This window comes from Rousettus aegyptiacus, unplaced genomic scaffold (genome assembly GCF_014176215.1).
Source record: "Rousettus aegyptiacus isolate mRouAeg1 unplaced genomic scaffold, mRouAeg1.p scaffold_m13_p_7, whole genome shotgun sequence".
Taxonomy (NCBI): Eukaryota; Metazoa; Chordata; class Mammalia; order Chiroptera; family Pteropodidae; genus Rousettus; species Rousettus aegyptiacus.
In genome coordinates, this window is record NW_023416310.1 from 5,996,523 (window position 1) to 6,015,732 (window position 19,210).

General features: G+C 37.6%; 1 long non-coding RNA gene and 1 pseudogene across 1 annotated transcript in view; one reads left to right on the forward strand and one right to left on the reverse strand.

Moving 5' to 3' along the window:
• LOC107510849 overlaps positions 1–19,210 on the reverse strand; it is a 245,938-nt gene that overhangs the window by 68,287 nt on the left and 158,441 nt on the right. The gene's annotated exons all lie outside the window — the stretch shown is intronic.
• LOC118606062 lies at positions 9,067–9,185 on the forward strand (annotated as a pseudogene).

The window sequence follows — 19,210 nt, forward strand, 5'->3', positions numbered from 1 at the left end:
CCAGTCCAGATTCTAATTCGGGAATACATACATGTATCGTATCAATGTTATTTTCCCGATTTGCTATTTCCTGATATTTTTAATGTGTGGTAAATTTTAAAAAGCAAATGTTTGTAGCTCGATGATGTTAGAGCATCACAGGAAGCCACGCCTCACAGTGTACAGACAGGAGAGCAGGGCTTCAGGAAAAGGTGGCGGCTGCCTGTGGTCCATAGTTAGGGAGGACGAGGCAGTTCTGGAATTCTGCTCCCGTTTCTCAGGCCAGCGCCCCGTCTGCTACATCCAGCTGCAGAAAACATTCCGAGCCTGTAAAGGTTGTATTGGTTTCCTGTGACTGGTGTAATATATGAATGAAAAGTGGGTGCTTAAAACAACACACACTTATTCACATTCACACACAGCTTGGGATGTCAAAAGGCGAAACTTAGCGTCACTGGGCTACAGTGTCTGCAGGGCTGTGCCCCATCCAGGCTCCGGGGAAGAAGCCCTGTCCTCGCCGCGTCCAGTGTCTGAGCTGCATTTCCTGCACTCCCTGGTGAGGCCCCCATCCTTCCTCCATCTTCAGAGTCAGAAGCCTAGCATCTTCAAATTCTCCTCTCTTTCCATCATCACCTCACCTTCTCTTCATTTGTTTTTAAATCTCTCTCTTATGAGAACACTTGTGATTACATATGGGGTTCGCTCTGATCCGGGATAATCTTTCTATTTCAAAATCCTTGATTTAATCACAGCTGTGAAGGCCTCATTTCTACATAAAGGAGTGTGCCCAGGACCCAGAGGGCTGTGGCCTGGGTTCTGGGGTTCAGTATTCAGCCTACCACAGGCACAAAAGGACATCTCTCCTTGCATTGGGGTTTGATTTTTTTTTTTTTAATTTATTTATACACTCAAGTAGGCATTAATTCCTACTCAGGCTGAAAAAACGATATTAATAGCTGGGAAGCAGTTAATTCTTAATCATTTTCAAGCAGGAAAATATTACGTTCCTGGAATCGGTGTCTGACATTATTCTTTCAAAGATTCTGGGATCTATTTACATGGCTCTCACGTGAGTTTTTATTAGGGCAGGTGCATGTTATGTATTTATATATCTCCAGTATAGTAGGCGAATATTGTGGATACACATTCAGACCCTAATTTCTGAAACTCTAAAAGTTACCGTCTATGGCAAAAGGGACTTTATGGATGTGATTAAGGATCTTGAAATGGGAAGATTATCCTGAATTATTAGGGTGGGCCCTAAATGCTATTCTCAGTGTCTTTATAAGAGGGAGGAAAAGGGAAAATTTACACAGAAGAGGACAAAGTGATTTGACAACAGGAGCAGAGGTTGGATGACATGGCCACAAGCCAAGGAATACTGGTAGCCATCAGAAGCTGGGAGGAGAAATAGGGAAAGCATTCACCCCCGGAGCCTCCCAAGGAAGCACAGCCCTGCTGATACCTTGATTTAGCTGGGTAAGACTCAGTTTGGACAGTTGAACTCTAGAACTTCAAAAGAATACACATTAATTGTTTTAAGCCACTAAGTTTGTGGTAATTTGTTACAGCAGTAATAAGAAAGCAACATACCAAATTAGTAGCTTAGTACCAGGTACATACTAGAAACTCAACAATGCTTGATAAATGTCAGAAGAGAAAAAAAGGAAGATAGAGAGGGAGGGAGGGAGAGAGGGAAGGAGGGAGGGAGGGAGGGAGGGAGGGAGGAAGGAAGGAAGGAAGGAAGGAAGGAAGGAAGGAAGGAAGGAAGGAAGGAAAGTTGATTTAAAGTCACGAGGAAAACAAACATGAAACAAAAATGTTCTCATGTCCACTAGCTCTGAGGAAATTATTACTTGATAAATTTGTGATATGTGAAACATCAGATTATATTTATATATATATATATAAATATAATTCTGGTTTCAGAATACTACGTCATCACTTATACTGAACTTCTCAATTTGTGGTATATAGTGCAAATTTATAAATGACCTAAAAGGAGCTACATATATCGAAGGCAGTGTGTTACCACTGAGCAGTTGACTGAAGAGTTCAATTAAAACTAAGATGGAAAGGCTGACACAATAAAGCTCTTATCCTGTAGACCTTTTTCTGAAGGTCCTATGCTGGGATTCAATTAAAATGAACACTTTTTTTCTTCCTCGAAATTACCATTGACTTATTGAGTCTGACGATACTCAACAATGCCTTAATGTTTGTCCAAGTGAAAGAAATCACTTGGCTCTGTCATAGAGATAAATGAGGTAAATTCATCAAGAGACTCCACTCAATAAGAATATTGATGACGCCTTGCTTGGATGCATAAACTCTTCGGTCATGAGTAACTAGTCAGATACCCAACATGAGGCTCTTGCTATTACTTAAAAAAATAATTGAAAAAAAAAAAAAACACATCTGAATTCCCCATCCTGTCATTTCCTCAATTATTTCTTCGGATTAGGCTTTTTTTTTTTTTTTAATGGCAAGTTGCACTAAATCGAAATTGAAATGAGAAAGGATGTAGGGAAAAAAAAAAAAAGAAAAACAAGCAAATATACCACTGAGCTGAATCCAGTGCAATTATTTGTTGACTTTTCCCCCAAATATTATACATCACTTAGATATTGAAACTAGGCTGATAAACTATGCAGGTAATATTTTTCTCCATCTCTGAGGAAAAGATCTTATATGTTTTTTTTTTTATTTACGCACACATAATTTTACATAGTACACAAATATGCTACTCTATCATACATAATATTAACTTAATGCAGGCCAGAATTTATTTTATTTTTTAACTCGCCTACTTCTTTCCTTTCTTCCTTCTTTCTCCACCCATATCTCATATCAGTGTTCTTTTGGGTAACATATGTTAACATCTACATCTTTTCTGCTTGTCTTCACACTCAGATATACCAACACACACAATACACACACGCACACCTACCATATACACAAACGTACACATGATATTCGCTCATACACAATAGACAAACACATAAACTTCTATTTTAAAAATATATGTACATTTAAGTCATGTCTTATAAAATTAAACCATGTTATTACACACACTTTTCTTCATCTTGCTTTTCTCAATAGCTGGTAAACATTTCTCCCAGTAAACAAAGACGGATCTAACGGCTTTATTTCATGATGTTGATACACCACGATCTACATAACCAATTCTCCCATGATGGGCATTTTTCCTTATGTTTTTCTACAGGAATAATTATGCAAGACAGTCTCTTGTACATAGATCTTTACTTACTGATTCTTTGGTTTCTATAAAGTATGTTTCAAAAAATACAATATTGCCGGATCAAAGAGTATATATGTATTTTAGGTTTTAACGGTGTCTTTAAGACGATGTAAGACTAAAAGATGTAACAATACAAATTTATATCAACAAGCATTAGAGTATATTTTCTCTATATCCTTGCGATCGATCGATCGGTCAATCAATCAATCAATCAGTACTGTAGTTCTTGGCAAATGTTTCCATTTCGATGGGTGTGAGTGCTACTTCATTGTGAGTAGTTGCTACATAACTACTTTTTACACCTGACCTTGTTGCATTTCTGGAAATCGTTAATGCCTCCATGACTTTAGAAAAAGACATGATTATAGAGAGACAATGGAAGAGGAGCAGTAGGGGACGTGTGTGGATGAGAGTGAAGGGTGCCAGTTCTTCTCGTGTTTGGGGAAGGTCCATCGTCTGGCTGTCTTGAAAGAAGTACCTCTGGTGAGGAATGAGAGTTGTCTATGGGCTGCATCTTCATCTCGCCAGTCGGTTGGTTATTTGACATTTGTAAATCCTAGGAAATTTTGAACTCACTTTATTTGAGGCTGTTTAACTGGGTCAACTCTATTAGAAGTCCATGCCTCGGAAGAGGCTACTTATTATTTCTGCTCATTGATCCTCAATTGTTTTCTTGAAGCCATACAAAAAATGAAATGGACAAACAAAGCAAAAAATCTAATCTCTCTTCAATTGGAGTTTATTTAAATATAGTGCTTAATGGCATTTAGCATTTACTCAGAATTCTTTTCTCCTCTGTGTATCTTCCTTTATTTCAACTGTTCCTCAGAAAAACTAAAGTCCTCTCAACACAGGCTCTTTACATCTGTCTTCCTTGGACAAATTTATTTAACCTATCATAAGATGTTAAGAAGAAAAAATAAAAATAAAAGCATCATATGGCTCCACTGGAAGGAATCCTTACTGGAAAAGTAGCCTGTATTAAAATAGCATTTTGCTAATTGTGTTTTTAAATGTGAGGACCACAAGGCTGGTCTCCTCACATGCTACCACTGCAGATTCCTGGGCTATATCCTCAATGAGAAAAAAAACAGAACTGTGTGAATACAGACCCAAGAATCTGCATTAGAAATCTGCTTCCCTAAATCTGACTCTACTCTAAAAGTAGAGTCAATGCTTTTAAAGGCTTTACCTTTTTCTTAATACCTGGCCTGATTAGGAAGTCAACCACTTGTCACTTAGGAAGGAGAAAAGAGATGCTAATTACCTATTCAATACTCTGAGCACTTTAAGAGTGAGTGACTCAAGAAGGACCTGTCCCCGTTTCAGTCTGAGAAGGCTTCGTTCTGTTTTTTTTCCCTGCAACCTCAGTCCCTTGAGTGCTCTATTCCTGCCGTGAAACTCTCGTCAAAATGCAGGTTTCCTTGAACCTTAACTGACTTGCTCCCACTCTTCTCTTATGAATATTTCTTTAATTTGCAAAGTGGTTTCTTAAAAGTGTCAGACACTTTGTCTTCAGGAAAACTGAGGTTCTAACCAAACTATACGGAGAGTGAACAAAAAGCCATAATGGTTTTGTCATGAAGTAGAATGTCGGATGGTTTTCCTCAAATGATAAATGAATCTCTCAATTCGAACACAAAGACAGGTAAAAAACATGACTCCCATTTTCTTTACATTACGTATAGGATATGATTTTAGAGGAATCTGAGTAAAGATCTTGTGCGGGATCGTTTCAGCTTCGATTCCTATGACTATGAAAGCTTTGGAGATTTTAAAGCACTTTATGAAATCCTCAATGCTTCCTGGGTCCCTAGCAACTAATATCTCAGCTCTCATTTGAAAAGTTTTGCAGAATTAAACATGACGGTGAGGTTTTATTGGACAACAGTTATCTACAGCCTTGCCCGTGGAGGACTCTTAGCTCAGAGCTGGGACACTTAGGTTCTAAAAATGTAATCAAGTTCTCTAGACATACAGAGAAGTGATATGTCCTTTTTAATCGTGGTAACAGATAATATCAGATCTACTCTCTTAAATGTGTAAGTGTTCAGTACAGTATCATTAACCGTAAACAAGACGTTATGCAGTAGAGTTCCAGAACTCACTCATTTTATATAACTGAAACTTTATAACCATTGAACAGCAATGCCCCATCTGCCCCTGGCCCCAGCTACCACCATTCTTTCTGCTTCTGTGGTTCTGACCACTTTAAATACCTCAAGAAAACATGGTAGCGTGCATAATGGAATATTATACAGCCATGAAAAGGAAGTAATCCTGCCATTTACTACAACGTAGATAGACTTTGGGGACAGTACGCTCAGTGAAATAAGCCAGTTACAGAAGGATGAATGCTGACTGATTTCACTTAGATGATGTGTCCTTTCTGAGCTTCTGCTTTCTCTTTTATAGAATGCAAAAGTAATTCCTTCCCACTATGAGTCAGTGCTATGATGAAAGGAGTAAATATTATAAAGTGAAAGAGTAACATTTTTTCACTCAAATCTGAAACCCAAGAGGCCAAATATACCAACCTCCGCTAACCCAGACATAGAGACTAAGGCTATGTATAGTTTCATTATATGAACTTACTTAAGCAGTTGTTAAACACTGTAAAAATACTAAAAGAACAAGAAGTCTCTGTTGATCAAATATTGATATAAGCTTGAACTTCTGGTTAAATGAGGTTGGTAGGGTTTTGCAGAAGCATGTCCTGAGATGAGGGTTTATGTCTAAGTGATTTTTGAGAAAGTACTCTCTGGGGAAATAAGTAAGGAAGTTTAAGAAGAAGGTTTGGGAAGGGGAGATGTCAAGCAAGGTTGAGATTTCAGGTATAAACTCAACAAATGCCCAGGAAACTCTGGAAGCTATATTATACCTTTAAACACATTCAGTCCAAAAGCAAGGCAGCTGGGCTTTCATCAGCCTTCTGCTGCTAGAAAAATGCTAAGGTACCTAGTGAGGGCCACACAAACTCCCTGGCAATTCTGTAAGGGTGAAGCAAAAGGCTCCGTGATCCAAAAGCAGTTCTCTGAAGAAAGCAGAAGAGAAGCACACAGAGAGTGAGGGAATTGGTCCCCAGAGGCTAAAATGGATAGGAGGGGATCTGGGCAGAGTGCCAACAGTATTCTCTTAGTTTGCATATGCTAGTACTGAGGCTCAGCGATATCAAGGCGCCGGTCCAAGGTCACACAGCTTATTAACAGCAGGCTGGGTGGGCTGTGCAACCCAAGACTCAGCTCGACGTTCCTTCCATGTATCCAGGATGCTGGTGGGTCTGTTATACTGTAAGTCCCGAGGTCGTTAACCACGTTCTGCATTCTGAACTGGCCTTTCATTCGTGTCTAAGAAAATACCCCCTGCCTCTCTCCTACAAATTGATAATGCACCCGCCACAGCAAAGTACATTCTGGTAAGGCTATAAATAACTTAAGAAGCAGTTGCTGCTGGCAGACCCCCTGCTAACGCTGCAGTGAGTAGAAGTGCTGTCATTCTCAAATGATACGAGGAAGGAGGAATGAAACACGCTCCCTTTGATGTCACAATTTTAGAGAGATCAGTATTTCTCAAATGCTTGCAACAGTCCATATTTATTGTGCATGTCCTCAGCATTCGTAAATAGAGACTAAAATAATTACGCTGCAATAAGAAAGGAATCCCCATCATGGTAGACGTGAGCCAGCAGCCTAATCATCTTCTGCTTGGGTAAGCCGAATCTCGCTGCTTCCTATTCAAAGCAGGATACTATGCACCCATCTGACTAAAAGATGAAAAGGAGGGGACGTTTGTCTTTTATGATATCACCACGATATCGGTGGCTTGCATTGGTCTGAAATGGAGGAAAGCCCATTTTCGAAGGTTTTTAGAGATTTTTTAAAAGTGTTCATGAGAATCCACGGTCTTAATGTGGCTGTGGAGAGGCTGCCTTCCGAAGAATGCCTCCTCGGCTGCCTCTCCCGAGGTGCCCAGCACATGGTTGGTTCAGGCAAAACAACAATTAACCAATTATAAATGATAAAAATATAATTATCACGGTGTAGCCTGGGAGTTCATCCCCCAAAAATCTCAGAAGAATCTCAGTACAAGAAGCCCAGTTGAGAAATATGAGCCCGTTTTTAAAGAGGACTGGCATGACCTCTCTACCATTATTATCCTTCTTTTCCTTCGTCCATGAATAATCCAAAATAAAGGAGACTGACAAATGACCCTTCTTAAACATTCAAAATATTTCTACAACTAAAGGAGCTAGATAGATCATCTTTCACGCAGGAAAACACCAGAATCAATAAATGGAGATAAAAGAGGAAAGAGAGAAGCTGTTTTAAGCTCTACGTCACTACACTCAACCATTAAGGTTACAAAATGGAAGCCCCGTCCCCAAGATCATCCAAGGTATTCCACGCCACATGTCTTATATGCACCATTGCTCGACAATTCTGCACGTTTTATATTATGTCCACTTTATACAACAGTAAAAAATAGCTTATAAAGATTGCAACCAAGATTTCTTGGACGATGCTCCAAATCTTGCCCTGATCTTCTCCCCACCCTTAAAACACACACGCACCCAAGTCACGAGACTGAGCCCCTGCTGTGGGACCGCCTTCCCAAAAAGAGGGGTAGTGCGTAAGTATGAACTAAGCATCTCTAGGGTGGATTTCAAATGAAAGATGATACAAACAGGGACTTACCATAGGGGGTAAACAGCTAGAGGGAGGAGGATATGGACATGAAAGAGGAAGCGATGAGGCAAGCATCTTCACAGACTGCCCCCTCGGAGGCTCTTTGTTCATACCTTAGAACGTTTAAAAATTGATCAAGAAACAATCGACCAAGTGATTTAAATGTGGTACCCCACAGCTCTGAGACAAGCAGGGCCAGGAAACAGAGTAGCAAGCTTCTCCAATTTTTCTGCCTGTTCATGCAATGACATCTCTTTGCCGGGTGACACTTCCTTCCTGGTTCTACCCATATCAGGACTTAGTCGAAAAGGCTAACCCAGGCTAAGTTTCTCTACTGTAACACAATCAAAGTTAATAATAAAACGCCTAAGGGATTTTTAAGCACTAAGACAAGCCGGTGCTGGTAGTGAATTCATTTCAAACATTCAACCCTTACTCATATTTGTGTCTTTTCATACAAATTTCAGTGGACTCTCTTAGTTATTGCCTAAATTAGCCTCGGATTAAGTATGTAGAGTACTAAAGATTAGTATTATTCCCATTTCACAGAAAGGAAAAAAAATGGAGCTTAAATATGTAGAGAGTGAACGTTTTGACCTTCGGACTGGACTACAGGTGGGAACGGGGAGCGTCTCCTCACTGGAGGAATGCAAGTGAACGAAGTGAAGAATGAAGATTCCTTCCAATGCTCAGACTGATGATTACTTGGTGTAATGTTTTAGTGACACGGTGACAATTAGAGCATCCTGTGTATAATGTCCTAATGCATCAACCAAAAAGTCTGTCTCTCCTTCCTAAGTTACTTTATGGGTTTTCATGGCTCAGGGTAAGAAAACACCGCTTATCCCTAATAATACTGCATGTAATTGACAGATTCACAGTGAGTAATTTTGAGTCAAAACTACTATATATCTTAGATTAGTAAACCTTTTAGAGAATGATATATTTAAGACAGATATGAAAATTTGCATTTCCTTCAGGAATTTTCAGGGCAATTACCCTTGCACAGGTGAGTTTAATGAAATATCAGCTTGCTTTTCCTATTCATTAATGCTTGGAAACAAATAAAAATATATATGTTATTGAGAGACGAATAAATGAAAATGAGTATTAATAAAAATTATATTTTTAAAAATACTCGTCTAGGGCCACGCCACCCTGAACATGCCCGATCCCGTCTGATCTCAAAAGCTAAGCAGGGTCGGGCCTGGTTAGTACTTCAATGAGAGACCACCTAGGAAGACCAGGTGCTATAGGCGTAAATAAAATAAAATTAAATTAAAATTAAAAAATAAAAAATAAAATAAAAACTTGTATTAAAAAATACTCGATTACAACAAATTATATGAAGATCTATAAAGACCCGATTTTTTTTCCCGTATGTGCTTTCTTCACTGGCGTTTCATCCTGCATCATTTGTTCTCAGAATTTACTCCAACTTAAAGAAGTGCAATACTTTTGAACACAGCTTAAGCTCTGTCTTAGAATCGGATATATTACAAGTAACTTCAGAAATTCAGGTCAAGAGGATTCCTAAGATAAACTAATTACCATGATTAGGCTCCCATTATCGTGATAAATTTTAGTTTTAATTAAAACTAGTTAATTCTTTACTATTCTTTTCTATTAGAGGTCATTTTTCAATTAAGTATAGCAGTTTATTACTATAAATTCTCTCTTTCTTTCCCTAATATATGTTAAGAAATAAAAATGAGGCTATAGAAACAATGAATAGTTTGGAATTAAAATTTACCGTTATTATAGGAGAATAGTCATTGTTTCTACAGCCTCATTTTTATTTCTTAGCATATATCAGGGAATGGAGAGGGAATTTATACTAATAAACAACTACATTTAATTAAAAAAAAATCTCTAATCAATAACCTCAAATTTTACCTCAAAGAACTGAGTAAAAAAAAGCAAAGTGAACACAATGTAAGCAAAGGAAGGAAATAGTAAAGGTCAAAATGGAAATAAGGCAAAACAAACAAACGAACAAACAGAATAACACTAGAGAAAGATAAATAAAACCAAAAGCTGACTTTTTGAGATCAATAAAATTGACAAACCTATAACTAGATGGATCAGGAAAAAGAGGAAGTTCTAAGTCAGTGAAAAAAGGTCAAAAGATAACAAATTTAAAATAACCAGATTGAAAACAAGAGCACAAAATTGACTTTACTCATAGTTAAACAACAAAAAAATATGAAACACATATTTATCCTAGAATGCAGACCAGCCATCCCATTGCTAGGCATCTACCCAAGACTAACGAGAACATATGTCCATACAAAAGCTTCTACACAAGTGTTCATAGCAGTTTTATTTGTAATAAACCACAAGCGGAAATGACTCAAGTGTCCACCAACAGATGAACAGTTAAACAAACCATGAGTATATTCATACAACGGGCTACTACTACTCGGCAGTAAAAGAAATGAGCTAATGATGCATACAAAAACGCAGATGAATCTCAAAATAATCATGCTGAGTGAAAGAAACTAGACAAAAGATAATGCAGATAGTATGATTTCATTTCTACCAAACTCCAGAAAAGACAAACTAATTTCTAGTGCCAGAAAGCCGATCAGTCTGTGTCTGGGAGAAAGAACCAGGAAGTGCTGGGGTGGGGGTGCTCCAAGAACAGAGGAAACTTAGGGGTTTATGGAGATGTCCACTATCTTGATTGCAGTGATGGTTTCACAGGTTGATACATCTGTCAAAACCGATCAGTATGTGTAGTTTATTGCGTGTCAATTATGTGTCAATAAAGCTATTCACATATATATATTTTTTTAATTAAAAAAGAAATCAGGGGAAAGGGAAGATAAATCGTGGGGTAGAGAAGTACAACAGAGCCTCCCTTGAAAGTCTTGATTTTTACTCCCGCCCCGTGAAAATATTGCTTCTCTTTAAGTAAACGAATGTGTTTTTAATACGTTAAGGAAAGTCATACATTAACTTGAAAAGTCATATATCAGCTTGCTTTAATATAAACACATTCCCATTACTGAGCACTGATTTAAGTCAGTTCATCTAGAAAACAATACTCGAGTTTATAGCTATCGACAGGAACATACAGTTAATTTTACAACATGCTGAAAGCAAATTCAAGTTTTTCAAAAGATATAAAGCACTTAATATTCACCAATTGGACTGGCGATCGTTCAGTTAGGACATCTTTGGCAATGCTCTAACATGAAAAGTTCTCTTATCCTTTGGTGTGGAAAGATATAACAATTGTAGATCTGACCTGAAAATAGCAAGATCACTGTCCAAAACTTAGTTTTCAGGACTAAGTTCTCCAATAAGAGTAGCAATGGCCAAAGCATCATTTTATGTTTAAAATGTCACTCTAAGAATTTCAGGAATCCACTGTGCTATGTAAACGCGTCATTTGTAATCACCCTTGGCACTTTATCACTGAGTATAGTCACAGGACTTTTAAATTGGAAGGGAACATGGGAATCGACTTGCTCAAATTTTTTGTTTTAGAGATAAAATAGGAAGGGAAAGTGATTGTTTCAAGGTTGCAGGGTAAATTGAGGGCAGATTAAGATTTGAAACTTAGATATTATTCTCAATCCAAAGCTTTTTTGTACACTGGCTCTTTCACAACCCCTACTCCCTAACACACACACACACACACACACACGCACGCACGCATGCACACACTCCAACATTTTCAGGGTAGGAAGAAATCTTGATCTGAAAATAATATCGTTATTTCCTGCTCAAGAATTTACTTAAGAGAGCACTCTTACTCTCTAACTCTTTTGTTTTTCTTATGCAAATAATTCCACCACGATACGCTGTTTTGAGGTCTGGAGCTTTCTTCTCTGTGTGGGAACAGACACCTGACGATGACCATACCTGGCATCTGCCTTCGGGTATGTGGCCTGTCGTAAAGTGGAGAGATGTGTCACGAGCCCCGGTATGTCTCCTCTACAGATTTAACTGAGCTGAGACACACAAAGGGGTCATAGTCTCAAGATTTATTAATGTGATCACAATTTATTTGAAATCACACCTTGAGGAGATCTGTGAAATTTCACGGAAGACTGTAGCCAAGATACCATCGCATCATTAAAATTCTATTTTTGAAATTTGATTTATTTTTCAAACCTATCTTTACATGAGATGAAGCAAATTGAGAAAACTGTCACTGGCTTCAACCCAATATCCTTAAATCGACCAGAGTGAATCCTCCACATTCTCCAGCAGTTTCTGTCTAGGGGGTTGAGCCTTTACCAGTCAGCTTCCTTCAAGCAATTTTCTTAGAACTTTTGGATTTCCCCTGATTTTGTTCCCACATTCTGCCTTATTTCAGGGTTTCCATGGAATAAGAATTTGTTTTTTCCCCTCAAATCTGCGTATCCCCCTTGATCATGATGGATTAGGTTTTTCTAGATTTAAAGCCATTATGATCCCAAGAACAGGGCACGTGTGTAACATATGGTTCCAAACTCACAGCTTTAGGAAAGCACCACACCTGACCCCCATGTCAGCCATCACTGTCTTGCTGCTGCATCTCAGCCCTCCTGAATTCTCCTGAGACCATCAAGGACGATCGTAGGAGTGATTGCAAAGTGTATAAATAATGAGAACCACCGAGAGCCCCTGGCTGTAGATATTTTGTATTATCTCTCTATCAGCTGAATACACCTTAGTATGAAAACCATATAACTGCGTGATGCGGGGTATGCTCACAATAGATGACGGGCCTACTGCGTAAAGGATCGTGAAGCCTGTGTAGACCAGCACGACAAGCCTTAAACTAGAATTCAAGGGTCGTGGGTCTTAGGCCCAGCTCTTCCACTAATTACTTTGGATCTCAACAAGCAGTCCCGTAAAATACGGGCTAGACAGCATTCCACTGAGAGGTAGGAGACATAAATGCAAATACAGGTGTAAATAAGAGAAAAGTCACAAACTGATGGGAAGCAAGAAGATTCAATGGTAGGGGAGAAGATGTATCTTTGAGTCAGACCTGGGTTCAAATTGTACCTGTTTAGTTTGTTTCCTTGTTCAAGATGTTAGCTATTTTGCATCCCTCTGTAGAATGGGCAAACGATTACTAAATCAGGGTTTCTTGTAAAGGTAAAATAAGAAACTGATAGTTTCAAGACTTGCTCTTTCTAAAAGGCAATAGATCCCTTGGACCAAAGTCTGATGTGAGACAAACATACAAGATGTAGAAATGGCATTAGGTGGAAAATAATCGTGTTTCACACATTATTGGCCACCTAGGTACAGGCTCTAAAGAAAGTTGGAGGAATGAAGACTAGAAAATACTCCTTGAGAGAGATTAGCATTGAAGGGAAGGAAAGCTTAGGGAAAAGAGCTTGCAAGGGATATGCGAGCAACATGTTTGTCTCTTAAAGTTTGAGAGGCACAGCAAACTAGTATTTGACCCACAGACAGAGGCAGCAAAATCCCAATGGAGATTATGCATCTGGCTGGCTGGCTAGGCTTATGACTGAGCAAGTGGCCGCAGTGCTGAGCTCATCAAATCAAAGGAAGCGAGAATATGTGAAACAGGCTGGTCGTATTCTGCACATGGGGCAGAGTCATCCTGTCCAAACAGAGACCCTGGAGGCCTGAGGAGACCTCAGCATGAACTATGTGCACTGCTCAACGTGTGGACGCTACAAAAGGCACCGTAAGTGAGCAGACAAGAGGAAATGCTTCTGCCAAAGGGAATGGCACGTGTGATACCCAGGGAAGGGGGAGCAGGTTTCAGAAACCAGCAAGTGTGCTCCTGTGTGACAATGAATAACACACACGCCACACTCAGCCATGCCAGTCAGAAAGGGACTTTCCGGCACCCTCTTTTTTCCTTCCTTCATCGCTCCGCCAGCAGGACTATTACATAAAGCTGATATTTAGAACAAGTTTAAACTTTTGATTATTATACCAGGCTGGACTGTTATGTTAGTAATACCTGAAAGTGACCAGAAAAGTAATTGCACCTGCAGTAAATTGCGCTCAGAAAGAATCTTTTGGCCTGGAAATATGGCGTTTGCCATAGTTACTCTCTGATAAGTCGCTGAACTGTACATTCATGATTTGTCTACTTTTCTGTATGGGTTTTATATTTTACCATGAAAAACATAAAAAGGAGAATAATCTTCATTAACAAATTGATTGCTATTAAGATGTGTGTGTGCTTGTCTTTGCACTTAGAACTGAATTAACATCTCGCTTATAAAACAGAAATAATAATGTTTAATGAGTATCACTTGCCATGTTCTATGCTAGATACTTTTTAATGAATTATCTCAACAATTCTCGCAATAATCTTATCGCGTACACATTGCTATTTTCCCTGTTTTACAATGTTAATTTTATGCAAACAGGTGGCCCAGGTAGATCTCAAAACCAGATGAGTCTAATATAAGAATCTGTGCATTAAATCAGTACACTAAAATGTCTTCTGGATTTATAGAGAACATTTTTCTACATAGATGGAGGATGAAAATTTCATATGTATGTATATATGAAATTATATATAATAGTATACATATAATTATAAACATATGATTACAGATATAACTTTTAAAGATAATTATAGCTTTACACCACATTTAAGCAATTTCTGAGAGTATACTTTAGGTGAGTATAAACATAACTGCTTCTATAAACGATAAAAACGAAACCTACATTTTATTGACCATGATCAATATTAAAATAAATAAATCATTAGCAACCACACATTATTTAGACCAGTCTCTTAACTTGATGCCTTTTACTTGAATGCTCTGATGAAAAAGTGATCACTGCCTCAGGAAACCAGTGGCTTATTAGATTTTCATGTCACTCTAATATTTATACTTTTTTCTTATAAACAGTATTGCGGTGGCAATATTACAAAGGGCTCTAGGGACAAAGCACTTGGATAAAATCATGGCTTTGCTACTTAAGTAGGTAGGTCCTTGAGCAAGTTATTTATATCTCTGTGATTAGGTTTTCTCAAGTGGAAAATGGGGATAATATAGCAGTATGTCCCTCCTAGGGTTGATGCACGGATTGAGTAAATTAATAGATACAAAAAATTTAGAACTGTGCCTCATACCTAGGTAAGTGTTACAAACACATCTGCTTTTATTATCACCAAGAAATAGCACACACTGACATTTATCTATGCATCAGACAGTTTTATGTCCTTTACAAATTTTGTTTCATTCACTCATCACAATAAACCTTCGATGAAGGTATTCTTAGCATCTCCTTTTCAGGTGACGACACAGAGACACAGACAGGTTAAAAACAGGTTCAAATTTGCAACTGATGGATCTGGGACTTTAAACACCAGGCAGTGTGACTTTTGAATCCATTCTCATAAGCACTATGCAAGACGACTATTGTTATGGAATGGATTTTCTTTATTCTGTATGGCTTTTAGTTAAGCAATTGGCATTAGTTAACCAACAACAATAGCCAAATAACGTTAGGTAACCATGGTCTGTTTGTAAATGTTATGACATCTTTAAAAACAGTTGAGGTGAAGCCTTTGAGGCCATGTTGTTTATATCCGTGTTTGGAAAACACATGGCCTCATACGTCAATGCTATGTTAGTTGTATCTGTTTTGTTTTGTTTTAGCTTTCTATTTAAGACCCAAATCTGTTATTGCATTCCCTCCTCTAAAACCTGGAAACATACTTTGTAACTCTATTTTGATGCTCTGAGTGCTCTACTTTGTATTATTATTATGTTCATATACATTAAATTTTTCTAAATTTATACTAAGATCTTTGAAGAGAAGACCATGTGTTCTACATTTTTGTAGCTGGAGAGCATACTACATTCAATCAATAAGTAGTCAGCGAAGATGACACATTCATCAATCCTCTTCACACTGTATGCTCTAAATGTGACATGGTTTAGGAAATCTGGAAACCACGGTTACTAGAATTTGTGCCAACAAAGAATCAGTAATTTCTGAATGAGAGTTCCTTTTATATATTAAATGTATATGGGCTTTCAGAATATTATTTTCTTATTTCTGAATTCACACTTTTGTTATAGAAATTTCAGATTGCTCCAAATCAAATTTTCAATAAATAGAGACTTTACTGTACAAACAACTCACACTATGATCTATCTCTGGAGAGGCAATGCTCTCTTATGGAAAGATCACTGAAATGATGAACAAGGTTAAGCCAACATGAACAAAGGAAAACAAACAAATTCCGCTAACATCTGCCTTTGCTATAAATGTAACATATGTGCATACACATGCACAAATGCGAAGAGAAAGGAATGTTTAATAACAGCTATTTATTTTTGCATGAAAAGATTTAATAAATGCTATACAATTCTACAAATTAAAGATTATCATATTTAGCCCAATTCTGAACTATATAACTATACTATGATCAACATAGCCATTTGACCCATAGCAACCAGAAATTAAATATATATTTCCCCTACAAAAGAATACTGCTGTTGTGATTTGAAAGTGGTAAAATGTGTGAACAGTATGACTGTCACCTGTATGCTACTCGTTTTTCCAAGAAATGCTTACAATATTTTAAAGGACATATCTAAAAACAAAATGGTACATGCCTAGGGTAAAATGTTATAAATAGATACATATCATCTATCAACGAGCCTGATGTGACTTAAGTCTAACAACACTCTAAAGAAAAAGCATGAACATAATGAAAAGATATAAAAAAGAACCAAATAAAACTTCAAGAAATAAAAATCCAATATCTGAAGTTTAAAAAATAACAATATGAAATATACAGGAGATTAAATAGTTCAGAAGATCAATAAACATGAAGACGTGGGAATAATAATTATTGAAAATGAAGTACTAAGAGAAAAAGACCACAAAAAATAAATATAGCTTCAATAAGCTATGGGAAATTTTCAAGTAGTCTGAAATGTCTAGTTGAATCCCAGAGAGAAGGAAGAGGCAGACAAATAAATGAAGAAACGATGGCTGAACCTTATCAATACTTGATAAAAACTATAAAAGCATAGATCTAGGAGGTTTAATATACTCTACAGAAGAAACATAAAAGAAGCCACATCAAAGCACATTATGATCAAATTGTTGAAAACCAGCCATAAATAAAAAATTAAAAACAGCTTTGTTTCTGTACAGAGAAAGGAAGATAAGAATTACCACAAAAAATTACTTGATGAAAATGAAATGATATCTCTAAAGTGCTAAAAGAAAAAAATTTCATTAAACTATAATTCTACACTTAGCCAAAATATCTTTAATTAATGGATGTAGAACAAAGATTTTTCAGACACACATCATCTGTTCTAGGTGTTGAGGGTATATGCCAGGCCACAGAGGTGAGCTCGGGACATCTGGATGAGCATCATCTTGGCACTCGGAGTTTCCATGATGAGGATGTTTGTAATAAAATGCTGTTATCTGAATGAGCTTTTGCAAATTGGAAAATGACTATAGGATTAATTTATTAATTCAAAAATCCATTCAATTGTCCAATAAACCTTTGCTAAGTGCTTTCACTGCATCTGTTACTGTGTAAAACACTAGGAAATAGAATAAATAAAGCACAGTTTCTGCCCTCGTGAAGTCTACAGGTGAGCATGGAAGACAGAAATACAGGTAGAAGATTATAATGTGACATAATGGGGACGATAATGTAGGCTTACTCAAGGAATTATGGTAGGCAAATGGAAAACACCCAACTCGTACTAAAAAGGTATGTGAAAGGACACTCTTATAGGATCCATACGTTTTAGGTAAGAGAAAAGAGAACTAAATATTGTCAAGTAGCCAGGATACAACACAAAGCACAGATACCCGAGGACCCTGGATTGTTTGAGCAGTGCTTCAGCATGGCTGGAATTCAGGATACTAAAAGGGACATGGTAAGATTAGAAGCCCAAGATCTCATCAGGACATAAAACACAAAGACAGTAGTATGTTCCACTAAAGCATTTGAAGTCTATCGTGAAGATAATATCTAGTCAATGGCTCTGAGAAGGTACAAGAATTATTAAGATTGTAATTTCAAAATATTCGATAGCACCATAGAAATTAGGTGGAGGAGAATGATACTGAAGAGAGGGATCAATCGCTATGTTTTTACCAACCTAGGAGAGAAGTGAAAAGCTCTGAATAAAGACGATGACAGTGAGGATGGAATAAAAAGGAAAATTCGGCAAAACTTTCCAGTAGACATGGCCTTCTGTAGTCACTGGACCTGAGATGTTGATGATGGGGGGGTATCAAGCTGGATTCTCACTGCACTTCTAGCCAGAACAAACACTTTTTGTGGCTCCCCAGACCTTTCACTAGAGAAGCCTCTAAACTTTAAGATCTATCATTCGATGGCTGATTCCTGCCAAGATTTAATAGGTAATGAAGGAGGACCTGTACAATTTAGGGGATTCAACTAAGAGTGCTTAGGCACCCAGATTGCGAGCCTTAAATCATCCAACCTTCTGCCTGCTGAATTGTTTTATGAACAAGTTGTGGATGCAATAACTCAGAACACTAATTCCTACCACACTCCAGTCACGAAAATGCCAAATTGAGAAAGGGACGGGGTGGGAGTGAGCGGCAGAAATTCCTCAATTAGAAAGATGGAAGCAACTGAAGAAACCCAACAGTATTATTTAACGCCATCAAGTAGTAATAATAATAATAATAAATATATATAACTTTTAAAAATAAAAATCATGCATTGAGTAGCAAACAGAGTTGTCTGCTCACCATTATTGTTCTGAGTACTGACTGTAGCATCCTGAGAAACATCGGCATATAGGATTCATTGCTCTCTTTCCAGCTCAGTAATTAAGAGGATCAGTGATCACTATCTGTTGAATTAATGAATGAATCTGCTTATTTAGGAAGATATACACTCTGGGGTATTGTGATAGCACCAAGTCTAAAGTACCATGCTCTTAAGGAAATGGTCGTTTTTGAAGATGATCTAATCTACAAGTGTTCTGAGCAAAGAAGCAGCAAAAGGAGAGGATGGAGCTAGTTTTGATAGAAAAATTCCATTTTTGATTTCAAGACCAAAGAGTGGTGGTGAAGATTGTGACTCAAACTGCCTGGATTCAACTCCTGGCTCTGATGCCGGTACCTCTGCTCCTTGGGCAAATTTCTTTACTTCTCTATGCATCCGCTTCCTCATTTGTAAATAAGATCCTTATAGGGTTGCTGTACAGGTTAAAGGAATAATAGATTTAAAACACTTAAACAGTGCCTGGCACAGAGTAGAGCACTCTACATGTATTAGCTGTTTTAAAGTTATGGCATCCAAGAATGTAAGAGTTGGAAG